Source organism: Leucoraja erinacea, chromosome 5 (genome assembly GCF_028641065.1).
Source record: "Leucoraja erinacea ecotype New England chromosome 5, Leri_hhj_1, whole genome shotgun sequence".
In the NCBI taxonomy this organism is placed as follows: domain Eukaryota; kingdom Metazoa; phylum Chordata; class Chondrichthyes; order Rajiformes; family Rajidae; genus Leucoraja; species Leucoraja erinaceus.
In genome coordinates this window covers 95,138,675-95,150,769 of record NC_073381.1, presented here as the reverse complement: position 1 = coordinate 95,150,769, position 12,095 = coordinate 95,138,675, and the positions used below count along the sequence as shown (strand labels likewise).

The 12,095-nt window shown below is 44.1% G+C and overlaps 1 protein-coding gene across 1 annotated transcript in view; it reads right to left on the bottom strand.

The window, feature by feature from the left end:
• LOC129697689 (dynein axonemal heavy chain 8-like) overlaps window positions 1-7,009 on the bottom strand; it is a 474,747-nt gene extending 467,738 nt beyond the window's left edge. Inside the window, exon 1 of the mRNA XM_055636398.1 lies at window positions 3,992-7,009. The gene's annotated coding sequence lies outside the window, so the exon portion shown is untranslated. The remainder of the gene's footprint in view (window positions 1-3,991) is intronic.
• Between the last annotated feature and the right edge of the window lie 5,086 nt (window positions 7,010-12,095).

Below are 12,095 nucleotides of genomic sequence, written 5' to 3'. Positions count from 1 at the left end.
ATGGAGGACGCCTGTGCGTAACTTTGTTTAATGTTGGGAGACTGGTGCACAGACAGCCATCGCATGGTCCCTGACAGATCTGGGTCAGAATCCAGTGGCATGGAATCCAAGACGACCGGGGACCCTTTTCCGCTGAAGCCTTCATCCGCCTTCCCAGCCGTTGTGATGCTCCACTAAAGTCAGCCATCGTCCTCCGCCTGTTCCACCGTTGAGGTCTTGGTTGGATTGTTCTTTGTCAGATATCTCCCCCTCGACCTTACCACCATGGGTGGCCCTACCAGGAGCATCGCTCCAGACGGCATCGCTCTCGGGATCTCAGGACCACACAAGCTTCTCCACCACGACAAGGTGACTATCCACGGAGAAGCAGACAGAATTTGGATAGGGAGAGATGGATAGGACATACGGAACATTTCTGCAGGATAATGCCAGGTAATTTTTATGTTTAGAGAGTCATCTGGTTAATAGATCAATAAGAGAGATTTGATTTTCAATTACTATTGCATCCACTCCCACTTCTCTTGTGGGCTTGGCAACCCTGAGGTTCTGCTCTTCTCTCTGCAGGATCACCTTCTCTTTCTTTTTACTTTATTCACCTCACCCTCGGTCATTTCCACGTCTCATCTTCAATAAGATGTTGAGCAAAGTTCACTTCCAAAGCCACACATCTTTCTTAAGCAAATGTTTACATCTCCAACTCATCATACTCCGATACCAAATGAAAGTTCACTCATTTTTGTGATCCACCAGCTACCGACCGCATCACATGGTCCAAACATGGGCAAAAGATCTGAAGTTCAGAGTTGAAGTGAGAGTAACTTTCCCTAACATCATGACATCACTTGATCAAGTATGACATTAGGTAACCTGAATTCAGTGGGATTAGAGGGAACCACACCAAAGCCGCCCCTTTCACCCCAACCCCGCTGGTTGGAATCACATTAACCACAAAACATGACTGTGGTGGTTGGAGGTGAATCATCTTGCCCACTAAACATGTCAGCAGGAATTCCTCAGCACAGCATTCTAGGCCCAGGTATTTTCAGCTGCTTCATCAATAATGTTCCTTCAATCATGTCAGAATTAGGAATGTTCACAGATGATCTCACGATGTTCAGTAGCATTCACAACTCTTTGGATAAGGATGTAATCCACATCCAAGCAGTTCACTTTCACCAAAGTGCTGAGCATCTAATGAAATCAGTGTGGAGTACACTATAATGCAATTTTAAGATCTAAAGGGCGATGGTGTTACATCTCTTGAAGAGCATTAGAGTAGCAAGTCCAAAGGCACTGATGGGATCTATTCCAGGTTCGCGAGATAGACAAGAGAGGAGATTGTAGGGGTCTTTCATGAAGATATGTGTACTGCTTGTAGCCGCAGGCAAGGTTCTGAAGAATTGAAGAATAGCCAATCTTGTGCCTTTAAGCAAGAAAATAGCCCATCAAGCAAACCAACTTCCGTTGATTTCATCTATGCCTCACGCTACTTTGGGAAAGCAGCCAACCATCATCTAGAACCCAATCATTCCCTCATCCTCTCTCCCCTTGGGTAGAAGATAAAGTTTGAAATCCAGCTTTAAGAACAGCTTCTTCACCACTATTACCAGACTATTGAATGGCCTCTCATTAGTGAAGGATGTCCCCATATATCCCTTCCACTTTGCACACTATATATATTCAGCAGTTTTATTTCTCATTTTGCACTGCTATTCTACTGTACAGTTTGATTATACTCATATGATTTGCCGGGATCGCATGCGAAACATTGTGCATGACAATGATAAACCAACACCGATATCAAACTGGATAATTCAGAAAACTCTAGGCCAGTGTGTTTCACCTCAGTGGAAGGAAAGCTATTGGGGAGGAATCTTAGGGATAGGTTTCACTTGCAATCGGAAGACAATGGACTAATTAGCGTCAGGCAACATGATGTCCATAAGTGCTGGGACCACGAAAGGTCATTTAAGATGTTCGCACCTAAGAATTTGAAGCTGCCAACTACAACCACCACTGACCCACCAATACACTGGCTCATTGTCTCCCGACATCCTCTCTCTGAAATCAACAATTGCTTTCTTGGTCTTGTTGATGTTGAGCAGGAACTGGTTACAGCACACTCTGCCGGATGTTCTACCTGTCTCCTGTACCCATCATTATCCATCATTTATCCATAAACAGTTGTGTCATTGGCAACTTTATTGATGGCACAGGAACTATATTTAGCTACATAGTCATGTGTATAAAGAGAGTAGAGCAGAGGGCTAAGGACGCAGCTTTGAGGTGCATCTGTGTTGATGGAGTATCGAGTGGATACTCGATCATCCACCAGAAAGGATGGTTTCTATGGTGCACCTGTATTACTTAAAGTTAGAGAATTAAATGTTCATACCGTTGGGTTGTAAGCTACCAAAGCATAACATGCGGTGCTGTGAGTGGGTGTACGGAAAGTTGCTACAGGGAAAAGTACCTGGGATAAAGAAGGGATGAGTGCACCAAGCCGTTGCGGATTAAATGGCCTCTGCAGAAAGTGGAAAGATGTGGGAACAGGAATGTGTGTCTCGGTGGGATCTCATTGACCGTGGTAGAAATGTCAGAGAATGATGCGCTGGTGGGGTGAAAGATGAGGGGGGGCGGGGGGGGGGGGGGGGGGGGTATGAGAGAGCAGAACTGCAGAACAGTTGTGCGGCACGGTGGCATAGCGGTGTAACTACTGCCTTACAGCGCCCGTGACACGGATTTGACCCTGACTACAGGTGTTTGTCTGTACGGAGTTTTACGTTCTCCCCGTGACCTGCGTGGGTTTTCTCCGAGATCTTCGGTTTCCTCGCACACTCCAAAGAGGTACAACTTTTCATTCATGTCACATTTAAAGAAAATTATTTTTCATCAAAGTGGAAGATTACACATTTTTCTGTTATATTCCATTTTCTATGTTGTCGCTCATTTATTGGTCTATCTGTAGAAGGGATTTTTTAACCAATCAGCTTTACGCTGCATGTTTGAGAAGCTGTATGCCAGCAGCAGATCCTGTATCCATTCAAAATGTAATCCAGTGTAATTAGAATTTACAGATAAAAGCTACTAAAGGAACATTACATTCAATCCATAATCCACATTATTTGTTTTACTTTATTCACGGCATTTAGAGTATTGTGTTCAGTTCTGGGCACCATGTTATAGGAAAGATATTGTCAAGCTTGAAAAGGTTCAGAAAACGATTTACGAGGATTTTGCCAGGAATAGAGGGTGTGAGCTACAGGGAGAGGTTGAGTAGGCTGGGTCTCTATTCCTTGGAGCGCAGGAGGATGAGGGGTGATCTTATAGAGGTGTACAAAATCACGAGAGGAATAGATCGGGAAGATGCACAGTCTCTTGCCAGAGTAGGGGAATTGAGGACCAGAGGACATAGATTCAAGAAGATGGGGAAAATATTTAATAGGAATCCAAGGAGTAAACCTTTTCACACAAAGGGTGGTGGGTGTATGGAACAAGTTGCCAGAGGAGGTCGTTGAGGCTGGGACTATTTAAGAAACAGTTAACATGATCAGCTGACATCAACAGGTACATGGATAGGACAGGTTTGGAGGGATATGGACCAAGCACAGGCAAGTGGGACAAGTGTAGCTGGGACATGTTGGCCGGTGTGGGCAAGTTGGGCCGAAGGGCCTGTTTCCATACAGTATCACTCTATGACTATGATCCATTAAATATACATTTTGCTTCTCACTTAGCAATATGATAAACCATCCCTCCCATTTAAACAAAAACAGTGAATATGTTATGAATTTTCAGTGTATTTCTCCCTTCACTATTTTGTATATGGTAGTTGGTTGAGCGTGTAAAATTGAAGTCAAATATTCATGCACCAGAATATCAGCAAAAGCATACAACCTGAAGTATATTGGGCTTCCTCTGTTTAAGATGCTATGCATATTAAATATATAGGTTTACAATTAGAATGATATAGTTTCAACCCCATTTTTACCTGTTGGTGGCGGATCAGACAGTTGGTAAATAAATGCAAGTATATTTGTGCCTCCTTTTGCGAAAAAGTCATCAAAAGGTTGAAACTGTGAACAAAAGTTATTAATGGTGTTAACTTTTACAAACCACAGTTGGTTTAAAGTTCAGTTATTAACCTTATCATAAAAATATCAAAATCATAATACAGGTTTTCTTCCGAATAATTGTAATAATTCCTTCCACTTAATCATTCCCTGAAATCATAAATAATATTCGAACTACCCTCCAGCCAGGATAGCTACCTTCCACCACATCCCTCTGTCTTCTATGAATAAGCCAGATCTCAATCCATACAATGTCATTATCAATCCCGTACATCTTAATCTTCTGGATCAGCCTACCATGAGGGGCCTCATCAAAAGCCTTATTAAAACCCATGTATACAGCATCCACTGTCCCTACCTTCATCAACCTCCTTGATCACTTCCTTAAAAAAATTCAATCAAGTTAGTGAGACACGATCTGCCAAGTACAAAGCCGCGCTGGCTATTCCTAATTAGCCCATTCACTCCCAAATGGCAATAAATACTATCTTGAAGAATTGTTGTGAATAATTAACCATGAACCTGGTTTATGTCTTTAACGCCATGATTAAAAGGATGCCAATCTTGGCAAAAAGTCTGACGAAAAAATAAAATGGGGAAGATGGCTCAACCGTGGGTAACGTGGGAAATTAAGGATAATGTTAAATCCAAGGAAAGGGCATACACATTGGCCAGAGGAAGCAGCAGATTGGGAGAAATGTAGAGGTCAAGAGAGAAGGACAAAGGGGGTTAATTAAGAGGGGAAAAAGAGTATGAAAGAAAGCTTGCGGGGAATATAAAAACTGACAAAGCTTCTTTAGATATGTAAAATGGGAAAGATTAGTGAAGATAGATGTAGGTCCCTTACAATCAGAAACTGGTGAATTTATAATGGGAAACAAGGAAATGGCAGGACAGTTAAATGTGTACTTTGGTTCTGTCTTCACCAAGGAATAAACAAACAATCTCCCAGAAATACTAGGGGACTGAGGATCTAGTGGGATGGAGGAACTGAAGGAAATCCACATTAGTCAGGAAATGGTATTGGGTATACTGTTGGGACTGAAGGCAGATACATCCCCAGGGCCTGGTGGTCTGCATCCCAGAGTACTCAAGGAGGTGGCCCTCAAAATCATGGATGCATTGGTGATCATTTTCCAATGTTCTCTTGACTCTGGATCAGTTCCTGTGGACTGGAGGACAGCCAATTTTAAGAAATCTCCACATTTTAAGAAAGGAGGGAGAGAGAAAATGGGGAATTATAGACCTTAGCCTTACAGTGGGGAAGATGTTTGAGTCGATTATTAACGATGTTATTGCAGCGCATTTGGAACGCAGTGACAGGATCGGTCAAAGTCAGCATGGATTTATGAAGGGGAAATCATGCTTGACAAATATTCTGGATTTTTTTGAAGATGTAACAAGTAGAATGGAACAGGGAGAGCCAGTGGATGTGGTGTATCTGGACTTTCAAAAAAGCCTTTGACAAGGTCCTACACAAGAGATTAGTGTGCAAAATTAGAGCACATGGTATTGGGGGTAGGGTATTGACATGGATAGAGAACTGGTTGGCAGACAGGAGGCAAAGAGTAGGAATTAATGGGTCATTTTCAGAATGGCAGGCAGTGACTAATGGGGTGTCGCAGTGCTCGGTGCTGGGACCCCAGTTAGTTATAATATATATTAACGATTTAGATGAGGGAACGATGTGGCATCTCCAAGTTTGCGGGTGACACAAAGCTGGGTGGCAGTGCGAGCTGCAATGAGGATGCTGAGTGGGTGCAGGGTGCCTTGGATAGGTTGGGTGAATGGGCAGATGCATGGTAGAAGCAATATAATTGGGATAAATGTGAGGTTATCCACTTTGTTGGCAAGAAGAGGAAGCCAGATTATTATCTTAAGAGCCCTATCTAGCTCTTTCTTGAAAGCATCCAGAGAACCTGCCTCCACCGCCCTCCGAGGCAGAGAATTCCACACTCACCACTCTCTGTGAGAAAAAGTGTTTCCTCGTCTCCATTCTAAATGGGTTACTCCTTATTCTTAAACTGTGTGTGATCCCTGGTTCTGGACTCCCCGAACATCAGGAACATGTTTCCCGCCTCTAGTGTGTCCAAGCCCTTAACAATCTTATATGAGATCCCCCTCATCCTTCTAAACTCCAGAGTGTACAAGCCCAGTTGCTCCATTCTCTCAGCATATGACAGTACCCTTTCCCTATCTACCCTCTTTCCATTAATACTGGCATAAAATGCCTTGGAATTCTGCTGATGCCTACTTGTCAAGGACATTTTTTGGCCCCTTTTAGTCTTCCAAATTCCCTGCTTATGTTCTTTCCTGAATGAAGAAGATGATTGATGAGGGTATGGCAATAGAAAGAATGATAGCGATATGAAGAGAATAGGTAGGGAAAAAAGCATTCCAAGGCCAAGGAGCGAGATTTAGAGAACATCGCCAGAAGGTGACTGGCAGAAGAACCAAAAGTGGCACAGAAAAGCATGTACATGCAGTTGTAAGAATCTGAAATACATTGCCAGTTGTAAGAATCTGAAATACATTGCCATGTGGAATTGTGGAGGCATATGCAACAGCAGTTTTTAAAAAGGAATTGCAAAACATCAGCAAAACATGCTTGAGAACAGCGTTATCTAGACTCTTCAGACAGCACAACGCCCCCTGGACCGTGCTGTAATACAATATTAATTTTACAAGCTCTCTCAGGGGAAGAGGTTCAACGAAGTGCTCGACACCCCCCTGAAAAATGCAACAAGCGCACAGATATCTGGAAATCTCTGGCTGATCGCTCAAAATAGAGGAGGGGCGTTCAGAAGCAATTAACAATCCCAAAGGTGATATTGACAATCACTGGCATATCTCTCGAACTGGAGGAGGGAACCAGGGCTGCTCGGTGGCGCAGAGGTAGAGTTGCTGCCTTACAGCATTTACAGCACCGGAGACTCGTGTTCGATCCTGACTACGGGCGCTGTCTGTACGGACTTTGTACGTTCTCCCCGTGACCTGCGTGGGTTTTCTCCGAGATTTTCGGTTTCCTCCTACACTCCAAATACGTACAGGTTTGTAGGTTAATTGGCTTAGTATAAATTTTAAAACTGTTCCTAGTGTGTGTTGGGTAGCGTTAACGTGCGGGGATCAATGGGTGCGGATATGGTGGGCTGAAGGGCCTGTTTAGGCTGTATCTCTAAACTAAACTAAACTAGATTAAGGTGATATCCACAATTCCTCAAGCCAATGCATTTACTGGGAACACAAGGAAGCTCTGCTTAAACAGTGGAAGACATGGATCACCTCACAAACTATCCACCGCCCCCCTTCAAACGGCTTCTGAGCTATTTGTGGAAGGGTCTGCAGTTCCCACATTAGTTCAGAACAACACAAAACCAGAGTTAAAGCAAGTCAAAGAAACAATAAGAGAATGCTGGAAGAACTAAGTGGGTCGAGCGGCATCTGTGGAGACAAAAGGTGTAATTGAATATTTTGGGTTGAAACTCTGCATCATTCCTAATGGGCTCTAACTTTGTGGGCCAGCCTACCATGATGGATCTTGTCAAATACCTTACTGAAGTCCACGTGGACTGCATCCACTACACTACCTTCATGAATATACACATTGATATTGGTTTTATTACTGTCACTAGTATTGAGATAGTGAAACGTTTTCTATGCACATTATCCAGTAAAATCATATTATACACAAGTATAATGAAGCCATATACAAGTACAACAAATCGGATAGGAGAAGAGAGAGAATGAGCAGTTATTTTTATTGTATTCATGCCACATTTAAAATAGTGGGTTAGATTGGCTGAGGAAGAGACCCAGTAGCCAATAAAAGGTTTAGCAGTGAGCTGTTTTGGGAGGGGCGTTTTCGGAGAGAGGCTGTGACGAGGCCAAGTGCAGAACTGAGACTTTGGCTGGGGGCTTTGGCAAGAAGGGCTGAGGAAAGAGGTAGTGAGTTAGCAAACAAGTCAGCTCCAAGCCCGGAGGCCAAGCAGCAGCAGCGGGAAGTTTAAAAAGGAGCTGTTAGGAAGAAATAAAGTAGGGATGCAGGATCACATGATGTGCTTTAGCTGCATGATGTGGGAGCTGGTGGACCACATCGTTCCTCATGACCACATCGACAACAAGTGTTGGTTGCTCGAGAAACTCAAGATCAAAACTGATAACTTGCAATCTGAGCTTCAACCACGTCAAGGACGGGGGCATGACCTTGTTAGCGTACAGGTAATGCTCCCGTTTCCAAAGGCAGTCATACCAATTAGAATAACTACTTTGAATTTGGTGCATGGAAAGAGGGTGTGACTGCAAGTGAGGCAGGTAGAGGATTCCAAGAGGCAGTGTTATAGGAGCCTCAACCCTTGAGCTTGTGTGACAGGTCAGGGGTTCTTGAGTCCTGTATGGATGAGAGTGATGGACATGGGGAAGTTAAACAACGTAAAGATGGCATCATGAATCAGGGAGACATTGGGAAGAGTATACTCAGAGGAATAGATCCAAGGATACATACAGTATTGTATCAAATGGGCAGAGGGGTAGGGTGCCTCTGTTGGCAAGGAATGAAATCCAATCCTTAGCAAGAAATGACATAGGATCAGAAGATGCAGAATTCCGGTAGATATAGCTAAGAAACTGCAAGAGTAAAAAGACCCCGATGAGAGTTATATACAGGCCTCCGAATAGTAGCCAACATGTAGGGTACAAATTACAGCTGGAGGTAGAAAATACATGTAAGAAAGAAAGGCAATTTTACAGTGGGCATGGGGGATTTCAATATATGGAGATAGACTGGGCAAATCAAGTTGGTACGCGAACCCAAAAGAAGGAATTTATAGAATGGCTATGATGTTTTTTACAGCAGCTTGTGGTGGTGCTTACTGGGGAAAAGGCAGTTCTGGATTTGGTGTTGGAAAATGAACCAGATTTGATTAGGAAGCTTAAGGTGAAGGAACCCGTCAGAATGTATCGGTATTACTGTTGAGTAAAGGGAACTACAGAAGCATGACGGGGGAGCTGGCTAAAGTTGAATGGAAGGGGACCTTAGTTGGAATGACAGTGGATAGCATTGGCAGGAGAATGGGCGGCGCAGTGGTAGAGTTGCTGCCTCACAGCGCCAGAGACCCGGGTTCGATCCTCACTACATGTGCTGTCAGTATGGAGTTTGCATGTTCTCCCTGTGACCGCGTGGGTTTTCTCCGGGTTCTCCGGCTTCCTCCCACACTCCCAAGACATGCAGGTTTCTGGGTTAATTTTCTTCGGTAATTTGTAAAATTCTCTCTAGTGTGTAGGATAGTGTTAGTGTGCGGGGCGATCGCTGGTCAGTGCGGACTAGATGGGCTGAAGGGCCTGTTCCCACGCTGTACCTCTAAAGTCTAAAGAGTTTCTTGGAGTGAATTGGATGACATGGGAAGCTTTCCCCCAAATAGTAAGAAACATACTAAAAGGGAGAATGCAGCAACTATTGCTGACAAAGGAAGCCAAGTGCCAAGGGCAGCATTATAGCAAAAGAGATGGCATATAATATGGCAAAGATTAGCAGGAATCTAAAGTTTATGAAGCATTTAAAAAACCAGAAGACAACTCATTGAAACACTACCAAATAATGAAAGGCCTAGATGTAGTGGATGTTGAGAGGATGTATCCGGCAGTGGGACTGTCTAGAACCAGAGTGCACAGCCTCCGACTAAAAGGACATACCTTTCAGAAAGGATGAATTTCTTTAGCCAGAGGGTGATGAATCTATGGAATACAACGCCACAGGGACCTGTGGAGGCCAAGTCTGAATATTTTTAAAGTGGAGATTGATAGGTTTTTGATTAGTAAGGACGTCAAAGGTTACGGGAGAAGACAGGAGGTAGGGGTTGAGAGGTAAAAATAGATCAGCAATAATTGCATGGCGGAGCAGACTCGATGGGGCCCAAAAGGCTTATGATCTTATGCCCAATTCTGCTCCTATAGGCATTATGAATCAAAGTAAATCCAAATTCAAATATAACGAGTGTTACAAAACATACTTACAGACAGAGCATCCAAAACAAACTACCAAACGAGGGATGATATCCATGAATATATATCGAACTGTTACAGCGTTATAAGCATTACATTGAAGGTACCAATTGTCATTGGACCCCTCCATCAAAGTAAGAAAGCCATGTTTACGTTATTTACAAGATTCAAAGAATCCAAACAATTTTCAAATAGACCCAAGACACAACATATATAAACATCCATCACATCGCTGTGATGGAAGGCCAAAAACACTAAAGTTCCCCCCCACGATGGAAAAGTCAAAGCCCCCTTGGCAGACAGCGGCATCCAAAATGCAAGGTCAACACTCTTGGTGTTAGAGCCCCCGGCGTGCGCGTCCCGCGGCCACCGCCAAGCCGCTTTATCAGGCCATCTCCAAACGCCAGGAGATGAGGAGCCCTGAAAAGCGGTCCATCCAGGGAGGTCCTGGTGCCGCCGTATACTTCATCGAACTTCTTTCGGGCCGCAGCAGCGCTCCTGTTCGGCCAGCTCCGCGACGGTTGAGGTGAGTCGTCGGCACCAGAGTTCTCTGTACCTCGTCCCCCCAAACAACGGAGACCCGACAGAAAAGGTGGGTATCCCGTGAGGGAGAATTTAACAAGTTATCCCCTCCCTCCCACCCCACCCCCCCCCCCCACAACACACACCCCACAAAAAAATAACAAAAACTACATAGAAACATAAACAGAAAATAATAAAAACGCGGACAGGCTGCAGAGGCCGCTGCTGACGAGAGTCGGACCTGGGTGAAGTAAGTGACAGAGGCGAGGGAAAATAATGAGATAAAAGGATGTGAGATAAGGAGAGATGAATGTATATGTGCAGCTTAAGCATACAGAAGCTTACTTGCACAGATTTACCTACACATAGCAGGATTTTGATTCGAGATTTTCATCCTCATTCAACATTCCATGTGCATTTTGTTTTGGCAATGTTTCCACATATAAGAGGCAACATTGTTTCTGATTCTTCCTAACCTGTACAGCAGTAGCTGTCAGCACTAAAAGCCCCATCCAACTGTACGAGTTCATTCAAGAGTTCTCCCGAGTTTGCCCTGGTTCGAACTCGGAGATTTACGGTAATGGCCACTCGTCAGTACTCGGGACTCTCGTGGACATTTTTCAACATGTTGAAAAATCTTCACGAGTCTTCCCGAGCTTACCGCGTTTCCTGAGTACCTGCCGTTAGCATTACGAGCCGCTAAGAGATATCCCTGAGCTCCGACGTACCCGCTACGTTCATTCCACGTGTTTACCACGAGTTTGATTTTTTTTTAAACTCGGGAGAGCATTTGAATGAACTCTTACAGTGGGGCAGGGCTTTTAGCCAGGAAGGTAAAGGGCCTGTCCCACTATACGAGGTAATTCAAGAGTTCTCCCGAGTTCTCCCCTGATTCGAGCTCGTGTAATGTACATAGCGGCTCGTACAAGTAAAAAGTAACAATTTTTTTAATCGCAAATATTTTTTTACTCGTGGACATTTTTCACAGTTGAAAAAACGTCATGAGTTTACCGCGTTTCTCGAGTACCTACAGTTACTCGTACGAGCCACTACGTGACATCCATGAGCTCCCGCGTACCCGCTACGTACATTACATGAGCTTGAATCAGGGGAGAACTCGGGAAAACTCTTGAATTACCTCGCATAGTGGGACAGGCCCTTAACACAGTAGAGCACTTTTCCTCAAATAGCTCCTTAACAAGGCAATACAACTTGACTGCAAGTACTTGATCGAGGCAGGAAGGAGGACATTCCCAACTCTCACAGATCTCTTCCAGAACATTTTCATCAAAGAAATCCACAATAGGACAGAGATGCTATCCACTAGGGGGATCTGAAGGTCGAGACCCATAGCCAGATGACGAGAGGTGACCACCAGTTGCAAAAGCATGAAGGTCCATGATCTCACTGGATATATCAAGGTGAAACATCTAGCACTTAAACCTTATCCTGACCAAGTTGCAGTGAAAAGTTATTCTCCTTATGGTGATCCTGGGACATAGT